The sequence below is a fragment of the Camelus bactrianus genome, chromosome 24, assembly GCF_048773025.1.
Source record: "Camelus bactrianus isolate YW-2024 breed Bactrian camel chromosome 24, ASM4877302v1, whole genome shotgun sequence".
Lineage (NCBI taxonomy): Eukaryota > Metazoa > Chordata > Mammalia > Artiodactyla > Camelidae > Camelus > Camelus bactrianus.
The window spans coordinates 2,172,564-2,184,932 of NC_133562.1; the positions used below are offsets into that span (position 1 = coordinate 2,172,564).

The window sequence follows — 12,369 nt, forward strand, 5'->3', positions numbered from 1 at the left end:
AAATTAATATTATTTCTATATACTAACAACAAAAAGTTTGACATTGAAATTAAAAACACAACTTATAATAGCATCAAAAATACTAAATTCTTAAGAATAAATATAACAAAATATGTGTAAGACTACATACTGACAAATAAAAAACACTGCTGAAAGAAATTAAAGACCAAAATAAAGAGATATACTATGTTCATATGGATCAGAAGTCTCAGTAAAATGTCAGTTCTCCCCCAGACTGATCTCTAAGGTAATGCAGTCCTTGTCAAAATCTCAGGATGCTTCTTTTTTTAATAGAAACTGACTAACTGTCTCTAGAATGGATATAAAAATGGTAAGGACCTAAAAAAGTCCAAATAACTTTGAGAATAAAACCAAATTCATGGACTTACATACGTTACCTGATTTCATCATAAAGATATAGTACATTATAAAGATACAAATAGTGTTAGAACAACTGTATGACCTTGGGTTAAACAAAGACTTCTTAAATAAGCTATGAAAAGCAGAAACTATAAAAGGAAAAATATGGATAAATTGAACTTCACAAAGCACTTTTGCTCTTTAAATGACATTGTTAAGAAAACGCAAAGCAAGCCACACAGGGAGAAAATACTTGCAAATTATATCTTTATAAATGACTTATACCCAGAATATATAAATAACTCCCACAAATCAATAAGAAGATAATCCAACTTTAAAAGGAACAAAAGACTTCAACAGATAGTTCATCAAAGAATATATAGTAAGTGGCAAATAAGCACAGAAAAAGTTAGTTGTTAGTCATCAGGAAAATAATAATGAGATGCTACTATACACCCACAAGAACAGCTAAAATCAGAACAAGTAAGGAAGATCAAGTATTGGTGATGTAGAGGAACTGGAACTCTGATACACTGCCAAGGGTTAGGAAGAAATGCAAAGTAGCACAGCCACTTTATTAATACGGGATTTCCCTACCACGTTAAGCACAACGTACATGTGTGTGGGTATGTGGGGTATCAACTCATTTGAAAATAACCACATTAGGCAGCCTAAGAGTCTTATTAAAAACAAAACAAAACATTTTACTGTCACTTCCTATCTTCACAGGACAGTAACTCTTTGGGAGAATACTTTCACTGACAATGAAAAGGATCCTCAAGAGCAAACACTGGTCTCACATTTAGTCTGTCACTCTACTGACAGATACGCCATAAATACGCCATAGTTTTCTTTTAGATTTATGTTTCCTTTTTTTCTGGGAAGTATACAGAACAACTATTAGTTTCATGTCACGGCCTATTAATTACAACCTTTAACACTGGCTTCTCTGGAAGTTTATTTTCTCTTCCACTCTAGACAGAAAAATTTTCTTAGTTACTGTCTTCTGTAGGGTTTTAAGTTTGAAACAGTCTCAATAGAAGCTTGTAAACCAGTGTTTGTATTTCTTTTTCTTTCATATTATTAAGTAGAAAATGTTTTAAGTTTTAGCAGTTCTTTACAATTAAATACAACTTTAAACGGTATTTTCTAAACTGATTTTTCAAAGCCTCCTTTATTGGGATCTCCAGAAACTACTTTTGACACTGGGGGAGGAGGTAATCACAACTGGAAGAAAACTACTGTATCTCAAATCTCTTCACTTGTGTAAGGTGGTGAAAAAGACCCCACTGTCTATTTACCTTACCATATCCTTCTTTCCACTAGAGGAAAAAAATCATTCTGCAAGCAAATTCTCATGGATTATACATGCACTTGCTTTAGCAAATGGAGCCTGACCAACTCATTTTTGAGACACAATATACAATTCATTTGGAGGTGGGGGGCAATGCATGTATGCCCAAGAAGTCCAGGCACTGGAAATGTGCCAAATACTACTGTTGATAAAAATGTACATCACCACCCTACAATATAAAGTTTAACCAAATAAGTATAACAAATTTAATGATGTCATTAAATGTCACTAAACTAATGCTAAATTATAATTTAATAGCAAGAACAGCAAACTCAAGGAACACAACTAACTCAAGACAAGAATGGTGACATACACAGGTAAGCATCCTTCTTAAAAGCTAAGGTACTGCAAGGATGCCAGGTCTTGCTTGCAGGTCAGACTTCTTAGTACAGTAACTAAATTGACTCTTCAGGAAACATTAATATGCTAATTTTTGTTGTTGTTTATGAATTACTACTTATCCTAAGGCTAACAATTTGGAGAAAATTTTATCTTCTTAGTAGAGAGTACAAAACTGCGCACTAGGAGAGGCCACACTGTGTTAAGAAGAAACCTTGGAGAGCTACTCAAGAAGGAAATAAGCCTTGGGACCATGCCTTTTGGGAATAACTACCCAATGTGGCAAAAGGAGAGAGGGTTAAGGGAAACAAAGGAGAGAAGACTCTGGTAGACTATTTGCAAGATGGGAATGAGAGGAAAAAATACCTCTAGTTGACTATATAGCTAGAGAACTTTGGAGAATAGAAATAGATAAATTGTGAAGCTGTATGCTATGGTGAAAATCTCCAGAAATGTTCCTCTTAGAATTAGGAAAAGTCTCCTGTTGATTCTTATTTTGTGGTTGGCTTTATTCCTTTGGTAACCATGTTAAGTTTAAAAAGCTAAAGCTCTAAACTGTCATTAGAAACAATAATCAGTACATATATGTTAACTAAAAGAATGTGTAGTATATTGTACGTATGTATTTACAAGCAATATATTGTATGTGAATCAAATTGTAACAATTCTACCTAATAAAACTGAAAAATGAAAAAAAAAAGAATTAGGGAAAGTCTGTATTTTGAGATCACTTCATAGTCTTTCAGCATTTAGTAAGCATTGGACCCTCAGAATCAATGCTTTAAATGTGATTTTATTCTGTTTGCTCTAGTCACTCTATCTTCGAACTGTAAGTTTGTCTTAAAAGTTCTGCATAGGGGATCACAAAACACTAAGTACTTGTCTTTAGCTTCCACCTACAAACCAAGAGAGCAAACTTAGTGTGTCAGCAAGTCTCCCAACTCAGTTATCAGATATACCTGGCTTTACCACAGCTCCAGAGCTACTTGGCAATTCATACTCCTCCTTAAGAGTGCATTTTTACCAAGGGAGTGGGGAGAGGAAGAAGGTAGCTTTCTATGATTAGGCTAAGCAGAAATTTAAAATAAAATCACAAAATAGAACAAAACCCCCAAGAGAAAACAGGCAGAACAAAGTTACTGACACCAAACTTGGTAATAGATGAAACAGACTACACAGATTAAAACCGAACTGAAATATACACACAGATGTGACAAACTGACAGTTTATAAAATGATTTCTTTCCCCAACTTTAACCCTAAGTTGACTTTTAAATTAAAAATCACCCAACTGTGTTGGCCTTGCTTTTAGCTTTGATGAGGTGCTCCTTGATTGACACTATTGCTTCTACAACATTTCAATTTACTTGAAATATGCTGTTCTTTTAGGCTCATGCCACTTGGTAATTCAAACTTCCTTATCAAAAGCAAAGCAGAATCCTTTTTTTTAAAGATACATATTCTAGCTTCAACTTTAGAGCTACTAAATCAGTGTACCTGGAGGTAACATAAATACCACTTTTTTAAAAGCCCCCATAGTGGCTGCCAGGTGCTGGGGGAGAGGCAAACAGGGACTGGCTGCTCAATGGGTACAAGGTTTCTTTTTGGATGATGAAAATATTCTGGAATTATACAGTGATGATGGTTGCAAAACACTGTGAATATACTTAAAACCAGTGAATTGTACATTTTAAAGTGGTTAAAATGGTGAATTATGTTATGTGAATTTTATTTCAAGAAAAAAGCTCCCTAGTGGTACACATTAACAATTCTGAAATCAGCATACGTGCACTCTGGAAACAGACACCTGGGTAAATGAACAGTGGATGGTGGGCGCCAGTTCTCACCGTTGGAGTAGGAGGTTACAGACGGGCAAGTCAGGAGGAGGCTGCAATGTGGGAATGGATCACTGTTTGAGACATCAGTATGAACTCATGTCTTGCTTGGTGCAGATGCAGATGGTTACATACAGAAGTATTTATAGATATGTATATACAGAATTAGTATACATACATATATTTCCTTCCTGTCAGCTCAAAGCCCAGAAGCAACAGACGTCAGTAACAAGGAGCACACCTAACACCAAGATCTTGGTTACGAGTACCTTACTCCAGTGAAAGGAACCTGAGTTCCTTAGAGAAATGGCTGATTCTAAGGCAGAAAATATATGTGAGTCTGGAGACTCTTGTACTGCCAGAGTAAGAAAGTGCTCAAAAAATATACATAAATATATAAACTCAACAATGGGAATATGTCAAAGGGATACCAGGTATCAACTGAAAGAGGTCCCCACTGGCAAAGTCAGACTACTCTGAGCAACAGAGTAAGTAAAAGAGGGTTGGGTTACAATCCAAGGTATAAATATCCATGTGTCCATACTGATGTAAATAAGTGATTGAACAAATTAAATAATAAGAGAGAAGACAAATTTTCATGAAGAATTTTAGGCAGTTTATGTAGACGTTCTGCTCTCAAGGCGGTGGAGCATAACTCCCCACTCTCTAAGTGTAAGCCACAGAGTGATTTTCTACCAAAGAACACAACATGGAACAAGGTGGGGAAAACAAGAACGTGAAAAGCTCAGCAAGTAATATCTCAGCAAGGTGATCAAAGTTAGCATCAACAGTAATGAATCATGTGGATAATACGTAGCCTTGATAAGATGTGGTGAAAATGGCATTTTACCTCTGTAATCTTCCTCCCAAATTGCATAATCCCAGTCTAATCATAAGAAAAACATGACAAATTCCAGGAGTGGGACACCCTACAAAACGACCTGACCAGCACTCTTTAAAACTGTCAAGTCATCAAAAACAAAGAAAATCTGAGAAATTATCAGTCAAGAAGAGCTTAAGGAGACATGATGACTAAATGTAATGTGGTATTATGAATAGGATTCTGGAACAAAGAAATGACATTTGGTGAAAACTACAGAAATCTGAATAAAGTACGGACTTACTTGATAATAATGTATCAATATTGGTCTATCAGTTATGGCAAATGTACCATGCTAAAGTTAAGACACTGAAAACAGAAGAACCTGGGGTAAAGTATACAGGAACTCTGTGCTACCTTTGCAATTGTTCTCTAAATCTAGTACTATTCTGAAGTAAATAGGTTATTTAAAAAAAAAGTTCCCAGGTAATTTTAATGGCTTGGGAACCATTAAGCAACATTTGCCCCTACCCTTTTCACAGCAAGCACCCACACACCTGCCAGTCACTTCACTAAATACTAACTTTGTCACTTACAGCCTTTATCTCTACATCAAAATCCTGGCCCCATCCTGGCTTTCTTCAGAGTTCATGTCCATATTCCATTCCGTGCTCTGATCCCTTAGGTGACTTCTCATTATCAAAAAACTTTATACCCTACTTCAACAACTTATTCTCCGTTTTTCCTCTTCCTAATTTTGCTAGGATCCTTAGCCATTTTTCTACTGTGGAAATCATCATTTTTCTATTGATTTGTAAAAGAAAAACTATGCTGTCATTTTTGTTGCACACACATACACACACATAAAATGTAGTTAAATATACGTACACAGAATTTACCATTTTAATCATGCTTTGAGGCATAACTGACATGTAACATTATATCAGTTTCAGGTGTACAATATAATGATCTGGCATATGTATATTGCAAAATAATCACCACAATAAGTCTAGTTAACATTTATCACCGTGCAGTTACAAACCTTTATTCTTGTGATGCGAACTTTTAAAGATTTAGTCTCTTAGCAACTTTCAAATATGCAATACAGTATTATTAACTATAGTCACCATGCTGTACTTCACATCCCCATGATTTTTTCTCCACAATTAAAAAAAATATATTTTGTCCTCTCTCACCCATTTCTATCCCACCCCTCCCTCACTCTGGCAACCACAAATCTGTTCTCTGTACCTACGAACTTTTTTTAAAAAAATCCCTTCTATAAGAGAAATCAGATGTTATTTGTCTTCCATTGTCTAACTTATTTCACTTAGCATAATGCACTTTGAGGTCCATCCATGCTGTCACAAACAGCAAGATTTCACTCTTTTTATAGCTGAATAATATTCCATTTTGTGTGTGTGTGTGTGTACACACGTGTGTACACATACATATATAGACAGAGCTACACATCACATTTTCTTTATCCATTCATCCATCAATGGGCACTTGCGCTGTTTCCATATCTTGGTTATTATAAATAATATCTTTTCACATTAGTGTTTTCATTTTCTTCCAGATAAATATCCAGAAGTGGAACTGCTGGATCATAAGGAATTCTATTTTTAATATTTTGAGGAATCTCCGTACTGTTTTCTACAGGGGCTGAACCAATTTACATTCCTACCAACAGTGCACATGGGTTCCTTTTTCTCCATATCCTTGCCAACACTTGTTATTTCTTCTAAGTGTATAGTTCTGTGGCATTAAATACATTCACACTGTTGTGCACCCGTCATCACTATCCATCTTCAGAACTTTTTCATCTACCCCAACTGAAACTCTACCCATTAAATAATTTCCCACTCTTCTGAGTCCCTGGTAACCACCATTTCACTTTCTGTCTCCATGAATTTGACTACTCTAGGTACCTCATATAAGTGGAATTACTTAACATTTGTCCTTTCATACTGGCTTATTTCACTAAGCCTGTCTTCAAGGATCACCCATACGGTAGTATGTGTCCTTCCTTTCATAGGCTGAATAATATACCTTCCACTGCATGTAAATACCATATTTTACTTATCCACTTAGCCACTGATGGACACGTGGGTTGCTTCCACCTTTTGACCACAGCAAACAATGCTATGAACATAAGAGTACAATGGATTGTACAATGTACAATCAAAAATACATTTTATGCCTATATTTTCTTCATAAATCCTTTCTTCATTTTTAGGCTTATACCATCTTTACTCCAAGATCACAAAATGTATTCACTTTTATTCCCTTTAACTTCTTTTTACATTTAACTCTTCTCATCTATCTGTAATGCCAGTTTTTAATAACAATCTTATTTCTTTATATACTGAAATCAGTTTCTAGGCATTCCAGTCTGTTTCTCTACTCTGTCTTTCATTCTTATACCAATATTATACCATTTTGCTTTGGATTTTTTTTGCATTTGAATATTTTATTTTTTAGACTTTTTTGTATAGCTTTATAATAAATTTTAGTGTCTCATCATTTTTCATTTTCAAAATTATCTTGCCAGTTCTCACCAAATAAATTTCAGATTAACTTTGATAAGCTAAAAAATGTTGGCATCTGGATCTAAACTCAAACTAAACCATCTATATACTATATGAAGCAGAATTAATGGAATAGACATAAGAATTTTTTAAAGCATATAAAATCCTCAAAGAAGTAAGAAAAGATTGATAACATGCAGCAGGAGTAAACAGAATCAAAAAGAGATACAGAATATTAAAGAACAAGTGACCGAAAATAAAGAACCTACAGATTAGATAAATAATACAATGGATAAGTCAAGAATGAGTTAGTAAGCTAGGAGATCAGGTAGAAGATAGTTGCAGAAGGCAACAGGAAGGGATTTTTTTTTTTAAAGGAAAATATTAAAGTTAAGAGATATGGAGAAGTTAGAAGTGACAGAATCCATGTAACAGAATTCCCAGAAAGAAAGAAAAAATGAAGAAAACAATATATTTGAAAAAATGACCAATAACTTTCCAGAAATGAGGAAAGATCAAAGATTTCAGATTAAAGTGTCTGGAACACAACCTGGCATACAGCAGACTCCCAATAAGTAAGTATTTATTGAATGAAAGGATGGATGAATGATTATGAATCCAAGTGCCAAACAAGACAGAAAAGAACTACACTCAGATACACTACAAACTGAAAAAGATAAACAAAAAAAGTCAAAATCTTCTAGAGAGGAACTACAGGTCACACACCCAGGAAAAGAAATCAATCTGACATCAGAACTTCCTAAAAGCAACATCAGAGGCAAGAATGTGGTAATATTTCAAAATGTTAAAGGTAAAGAATTTCAAACCAAAAATCTTTAATCAAAGGAAGTTATAACTTAAGGGTGAGGATTAACAATATTTTCAGGCATAAAAAGGCCTTAGAATGTATACATCCTGTTTGAGTCACCCTAGACAAAGAAAGTGCAAGGATTTTTTAAAAATTTGCTTATTGTTGCTATTGTTTATACATCTAAATTACGTCTATACATTTTTTTAATGGAGGTACTGCAGAACTGAACCCAGGACTTCGTGCATGCTAAGCATGTGTTCTACCACTGAGCTATTTCCCTCCCCAAAACACTCTGTTTGAAAATTGCTTTTAAGTAGGTACTCAAATAAGAACTGAAGTCAATCTATGAGAACACTATGTGATATATGGGAATTAGAGTAAATAACCTAATAAACCTAGTATTTCATATAAAAAGAAAAATGATGGATGGGTGCTTTAAGAATACCCCTAATAATTCAGAACTAAAATTCTACAAAACATCAAGATGGTTGCTAGGACACTGCAGGGGTTGGAGATGGGGTGGAGGAGACTAGAGAAAAGTGAGAAAATGGTTAAAGTACTTGTCTTGTTTGAAGGAAAGAAAATGTTATATATATGTTAAGAAACTATGGAAAATGAACAGAAATACAGTAAAAAGAATGTAAATAATTGCCAACATATGTATTATTACAATAAATTACAATAAATGAAAATGAATTAAATTCATTAATTAAAAGATAAGGGACTCTGAGGCTAGACAAAAACAAGACTCAGTAACACACTTTGTAAAGAGACCAGAAAAGGACACCAGAAAGGTCGAAAACAAAAGAGCAGAAGACACAGCAGGAAACACAACCCCAGGCTGGCAGACAGGCTTTTCTGTAGGCCCCACGCATAAATTCAGCCCTTCCTGGTCTGGGTACCGCTCCCTGCCACCCCTGGGCCCACGGATTACAGTGCCACATTAAAGCTCGCACACTAACAACTTATCTATTTTCCTTACAGGACAGAGCTTCAATTTCTGTCTCCGATTATGAGTTCTTTTTCCATTTCAGGCACCTGCAGATTCCTCTTTCTTGCTTTGAAGCTCAGCTGTGTTTTTTAAATGTTTTATTTTTATCTAGCATTTCCATGTGTTACTGAAAAAGAAGGGAGCATTCCCCAGTCTGCCATGTATTCCAGAAGTCCTCAGAAAATGTACTTTAAATACAATGGAAAACAAAGTCCAAATTACTTAATTTCTTCATTTATATCATAAAGTGATAAAGCTCAAATAATAAGGCTACGAGAAGTAAATAAAATGGTACCTTAGAATAGTCGTTGGTGCATATAAAATAGTAAAATGCTGCCTTCTAAATTTATCACCCACTTTACATTCTACCTAAAGACAGAACCGTAGCATGGGATGAGAATTCCTCATTTTTCTTCCTGTTCCAGCTTTCACTGGGCTGGAGCTGTGCTAGGGGTAAGCATGCTTCCTCCAAAATTGTTTTGAGAAAAAAAGACAACTAGCAAAAGACCAAATCACAGCAATGATTCAATGATACTAGAGTCATTCAGTTAAGAAAGTGACCTTTATTTTATCTGTGATTTGATCTGGGAACCTGAAGTCCAACATTCTATTCTGAGATCTACCACTGACTTTTTGGTTGACCTTCATCACTTTTCAGTATTTCTGTTTCTTCTTGAAAGTAACGTTAGGCTAGGTAACACTGAAGATCTCTTATTTTCCCAAAATTCTGATTCCAGAATAAGAGGTTTAGAACTATTTCATTCCATTCTATTTTTATACAAATACAAAAATGATAGCCTAAATTACTAAACAATTATGACATTCTTATTTCTGTGTTTCCTCATGCAAAAAAAAATTAGACATAAATAACTAAGTATTTCCTACTTAAACAAAGGCCAAAAGCTTAATTTCCTCAAATTTAAAAAGTGGCCTTACAGTAAACAATCTTGTTACCGGGGAAAGGGAGTGGGAAGGGGTAAACCTGGGAGTTTGAGATTTATAAATGTTAGCCACGATATATAAAAAATAGATTTTAAGAAAAGTTTCTTCTGTAAAACACAGGGAAGTACACTGAATATCTTATAATAACCTTTAATGAAGAAGAATATGAAAACAAATATATGTATATGCATATGCATGACTGGGACATTGTGCTGTACACCAGAAACTGACACACTGTAACTGACTGTACTTCAATCAAAAAAAATTAAGTTATCTTACAAAAATAATGGAGAAGACCTCAAAGCAAACAGCAATGTTTCTGGGATACTGACTGGACCCCCATGCCCACCTTAACTACTTAAACAATTCAAGTGAGACATCTCTCTATGGAAAGGGCTGAGTTTGTTCTAGCGCACCTTCCTAAAGTGAGCCATGGTTGATTTTCACCACAATGGTTTTTGGCAGCTATTCCATAACATTTTCCCTCAAGAATATAATGGTTGTATGCAGACCCAGAAATCAGTATCATAAAAATCACAAATTTAGCCAACAGCATTAAAGAGATGAAAACCATCTACATTCTTTAAAATAAACTGGTCTTCAACATTGTTTTTAAGACAATTATTTTTTAAAGTCCTTAAGGAATGTTTATGATCTATTTTATACAGTTCTATATTAATTTTTATAATGAACATGTACTACTTGTATAATCTGCAAATAAACATTTTAAAAATAATAAAATAGGTCGACTTCCACTTGGTTTGCTCTGGAGAACTAGTGTTCTGGTTAGAACCCAAGGGGAAAAAATAATGAGATGAGAGGTGAGAGAACTGCTCCAGACAGAGGGAGAGGGAGAGAGGTAAAAGGTACTTTTATTTGTGTTACATTTTCTAACCCAGCCACCAGAATAAAAAAGGAAGCAAAAGATTCAGGACAGAAGCTCAATCCAGCCTGCACTTCAGGTTGGTGCTGCTGTGTATTATACCCTTCAGGAATCTGAGCATGGCAGTGAATTCAGAAGGCTGTACCAAGTAAATACATTGTAAACGGTCAATTCGGTTTACCTATATGTGTGTATTACTCCCAAAATTCCACAAAGGTAAACCTACGGTATAAAACAGAGCAATATTTAGACAGTTCAATTGCTTGAAATATAAACAATCAAGAGTTCACGCTTGCTTTATCACACCTTCCCAAAGTGAGCCATGGTAGATTTTTAGCACGTTCTCTAGCAGCTATTCTGTAACATTTACCTACAGGAAAATGATGTTTGTATTCCAGACCAAGAAATCACACAAGTGCACACAAGAGAGCAGGCAACACTGAATGGACAGCAAAAACAGAAGCACAGTAGGGTAGAAAATGAGGAAAGACAAGAGCAAGGGATCACCACAAGCACCCTGTCACTGTGCTGTTTGATCTTCATGGTAACAAAAGCAATTTAAGGCTTTCAAAAAAGGTAGTGACACAATTTCAAACAGCATGTTTACAAAGGTGTCGTTGGTGAAGCTCTGGAGAACAGACTAATGAGGAATTATATGAGAGACAAGGAGACCACTTCAAGTATAATGACCAGACTGTGAGGCGGGAAGGAACAGTAAACAAGAGCAAGGAGGCCAGAATGACAACTAACTGTCTGGCACCAGCAACAAGAAGTGAAAATGCTTTGAAAATAATTTAAAAGAAGCAATTAGCATTTACCTGTTGCTTGTACCTTCTAGTAGTAATTTAACAGTAATGACTAAACCATATCTCAAATTTTTAAAAAATAAAATTCTCATTACTTCATTAGGTACTATTTACAAAATAGTTGCAAAAAGATTTTCTATTTTTTTTCTTTTTATTTTTTGGGGGATAGGTAATTAGGTTTATTTATTTCTTTAGAGAAGGTACTGGGGACTGAACCCAGGACCTCATGCATGCTAAGCATGTGCTCTACCATTTGAGATAGCAAAAAGATTTTCTGACATTGTCAAGATGGGCCATAAAAGACCACATTCTAACAATACATTTAGAGTTTTTAAAGAAAGTAATACAGGCAGTTGTGTTTACAATTATCTATTTGCCCTGGATATCTAAGTATAGCCATATATACATTTCTTTCCAGAATTGTTAAGGTTGATATACACAATACTCATCTGTAATGGAGAGAGTTGCCGCAAGTGACTTTTAAGGCTTTAAGATGCTAAAAATGAGTTGCTGGCTGTACTAACCCTCTTTCTAGCCCTACAGGGTTCTAAACTGTGCAACTTCCGTAGACCAGCAGAGGGCTGCAACAGCCCAGAGAAAATGGTCAGGTGGCTTTACTTGCATCTCTGGCACTGGGAAGTGGAAAAATTACCAATACAGAAAGTAGAAATCTAATAGCCACTATGTATTTACTTCAC

General features: G+C 35.0%; 1 protein-coding gene across 7 annotated transcripts in view; it reads right to left on the reverse strand.

The window, feature by feature from the left end:
- Positions 1–12,369, reverse strand: part of ANKRD12 (ankyrin repeat domain 12) — a 107,556-nt gene that overhangs the window by 85,801 nt on the left and 9,386 nt on the right. The window contains exon 1 of one of the 7 annotated variants that reach the window (XM_010958099.3): positions 11,047–11,071. The exons of the other annotated variants lie outside the window; for them this stretch is intronic. The gene's annotated coding sequence lies outside the window, so the exon portion shown is untranslated. Of the gene's footprint in view, positions 1–11,046; positions 11,072–12,369 lie in introns of those variants that run through there. 7 annotated transcript variants of the gene reach the window in all.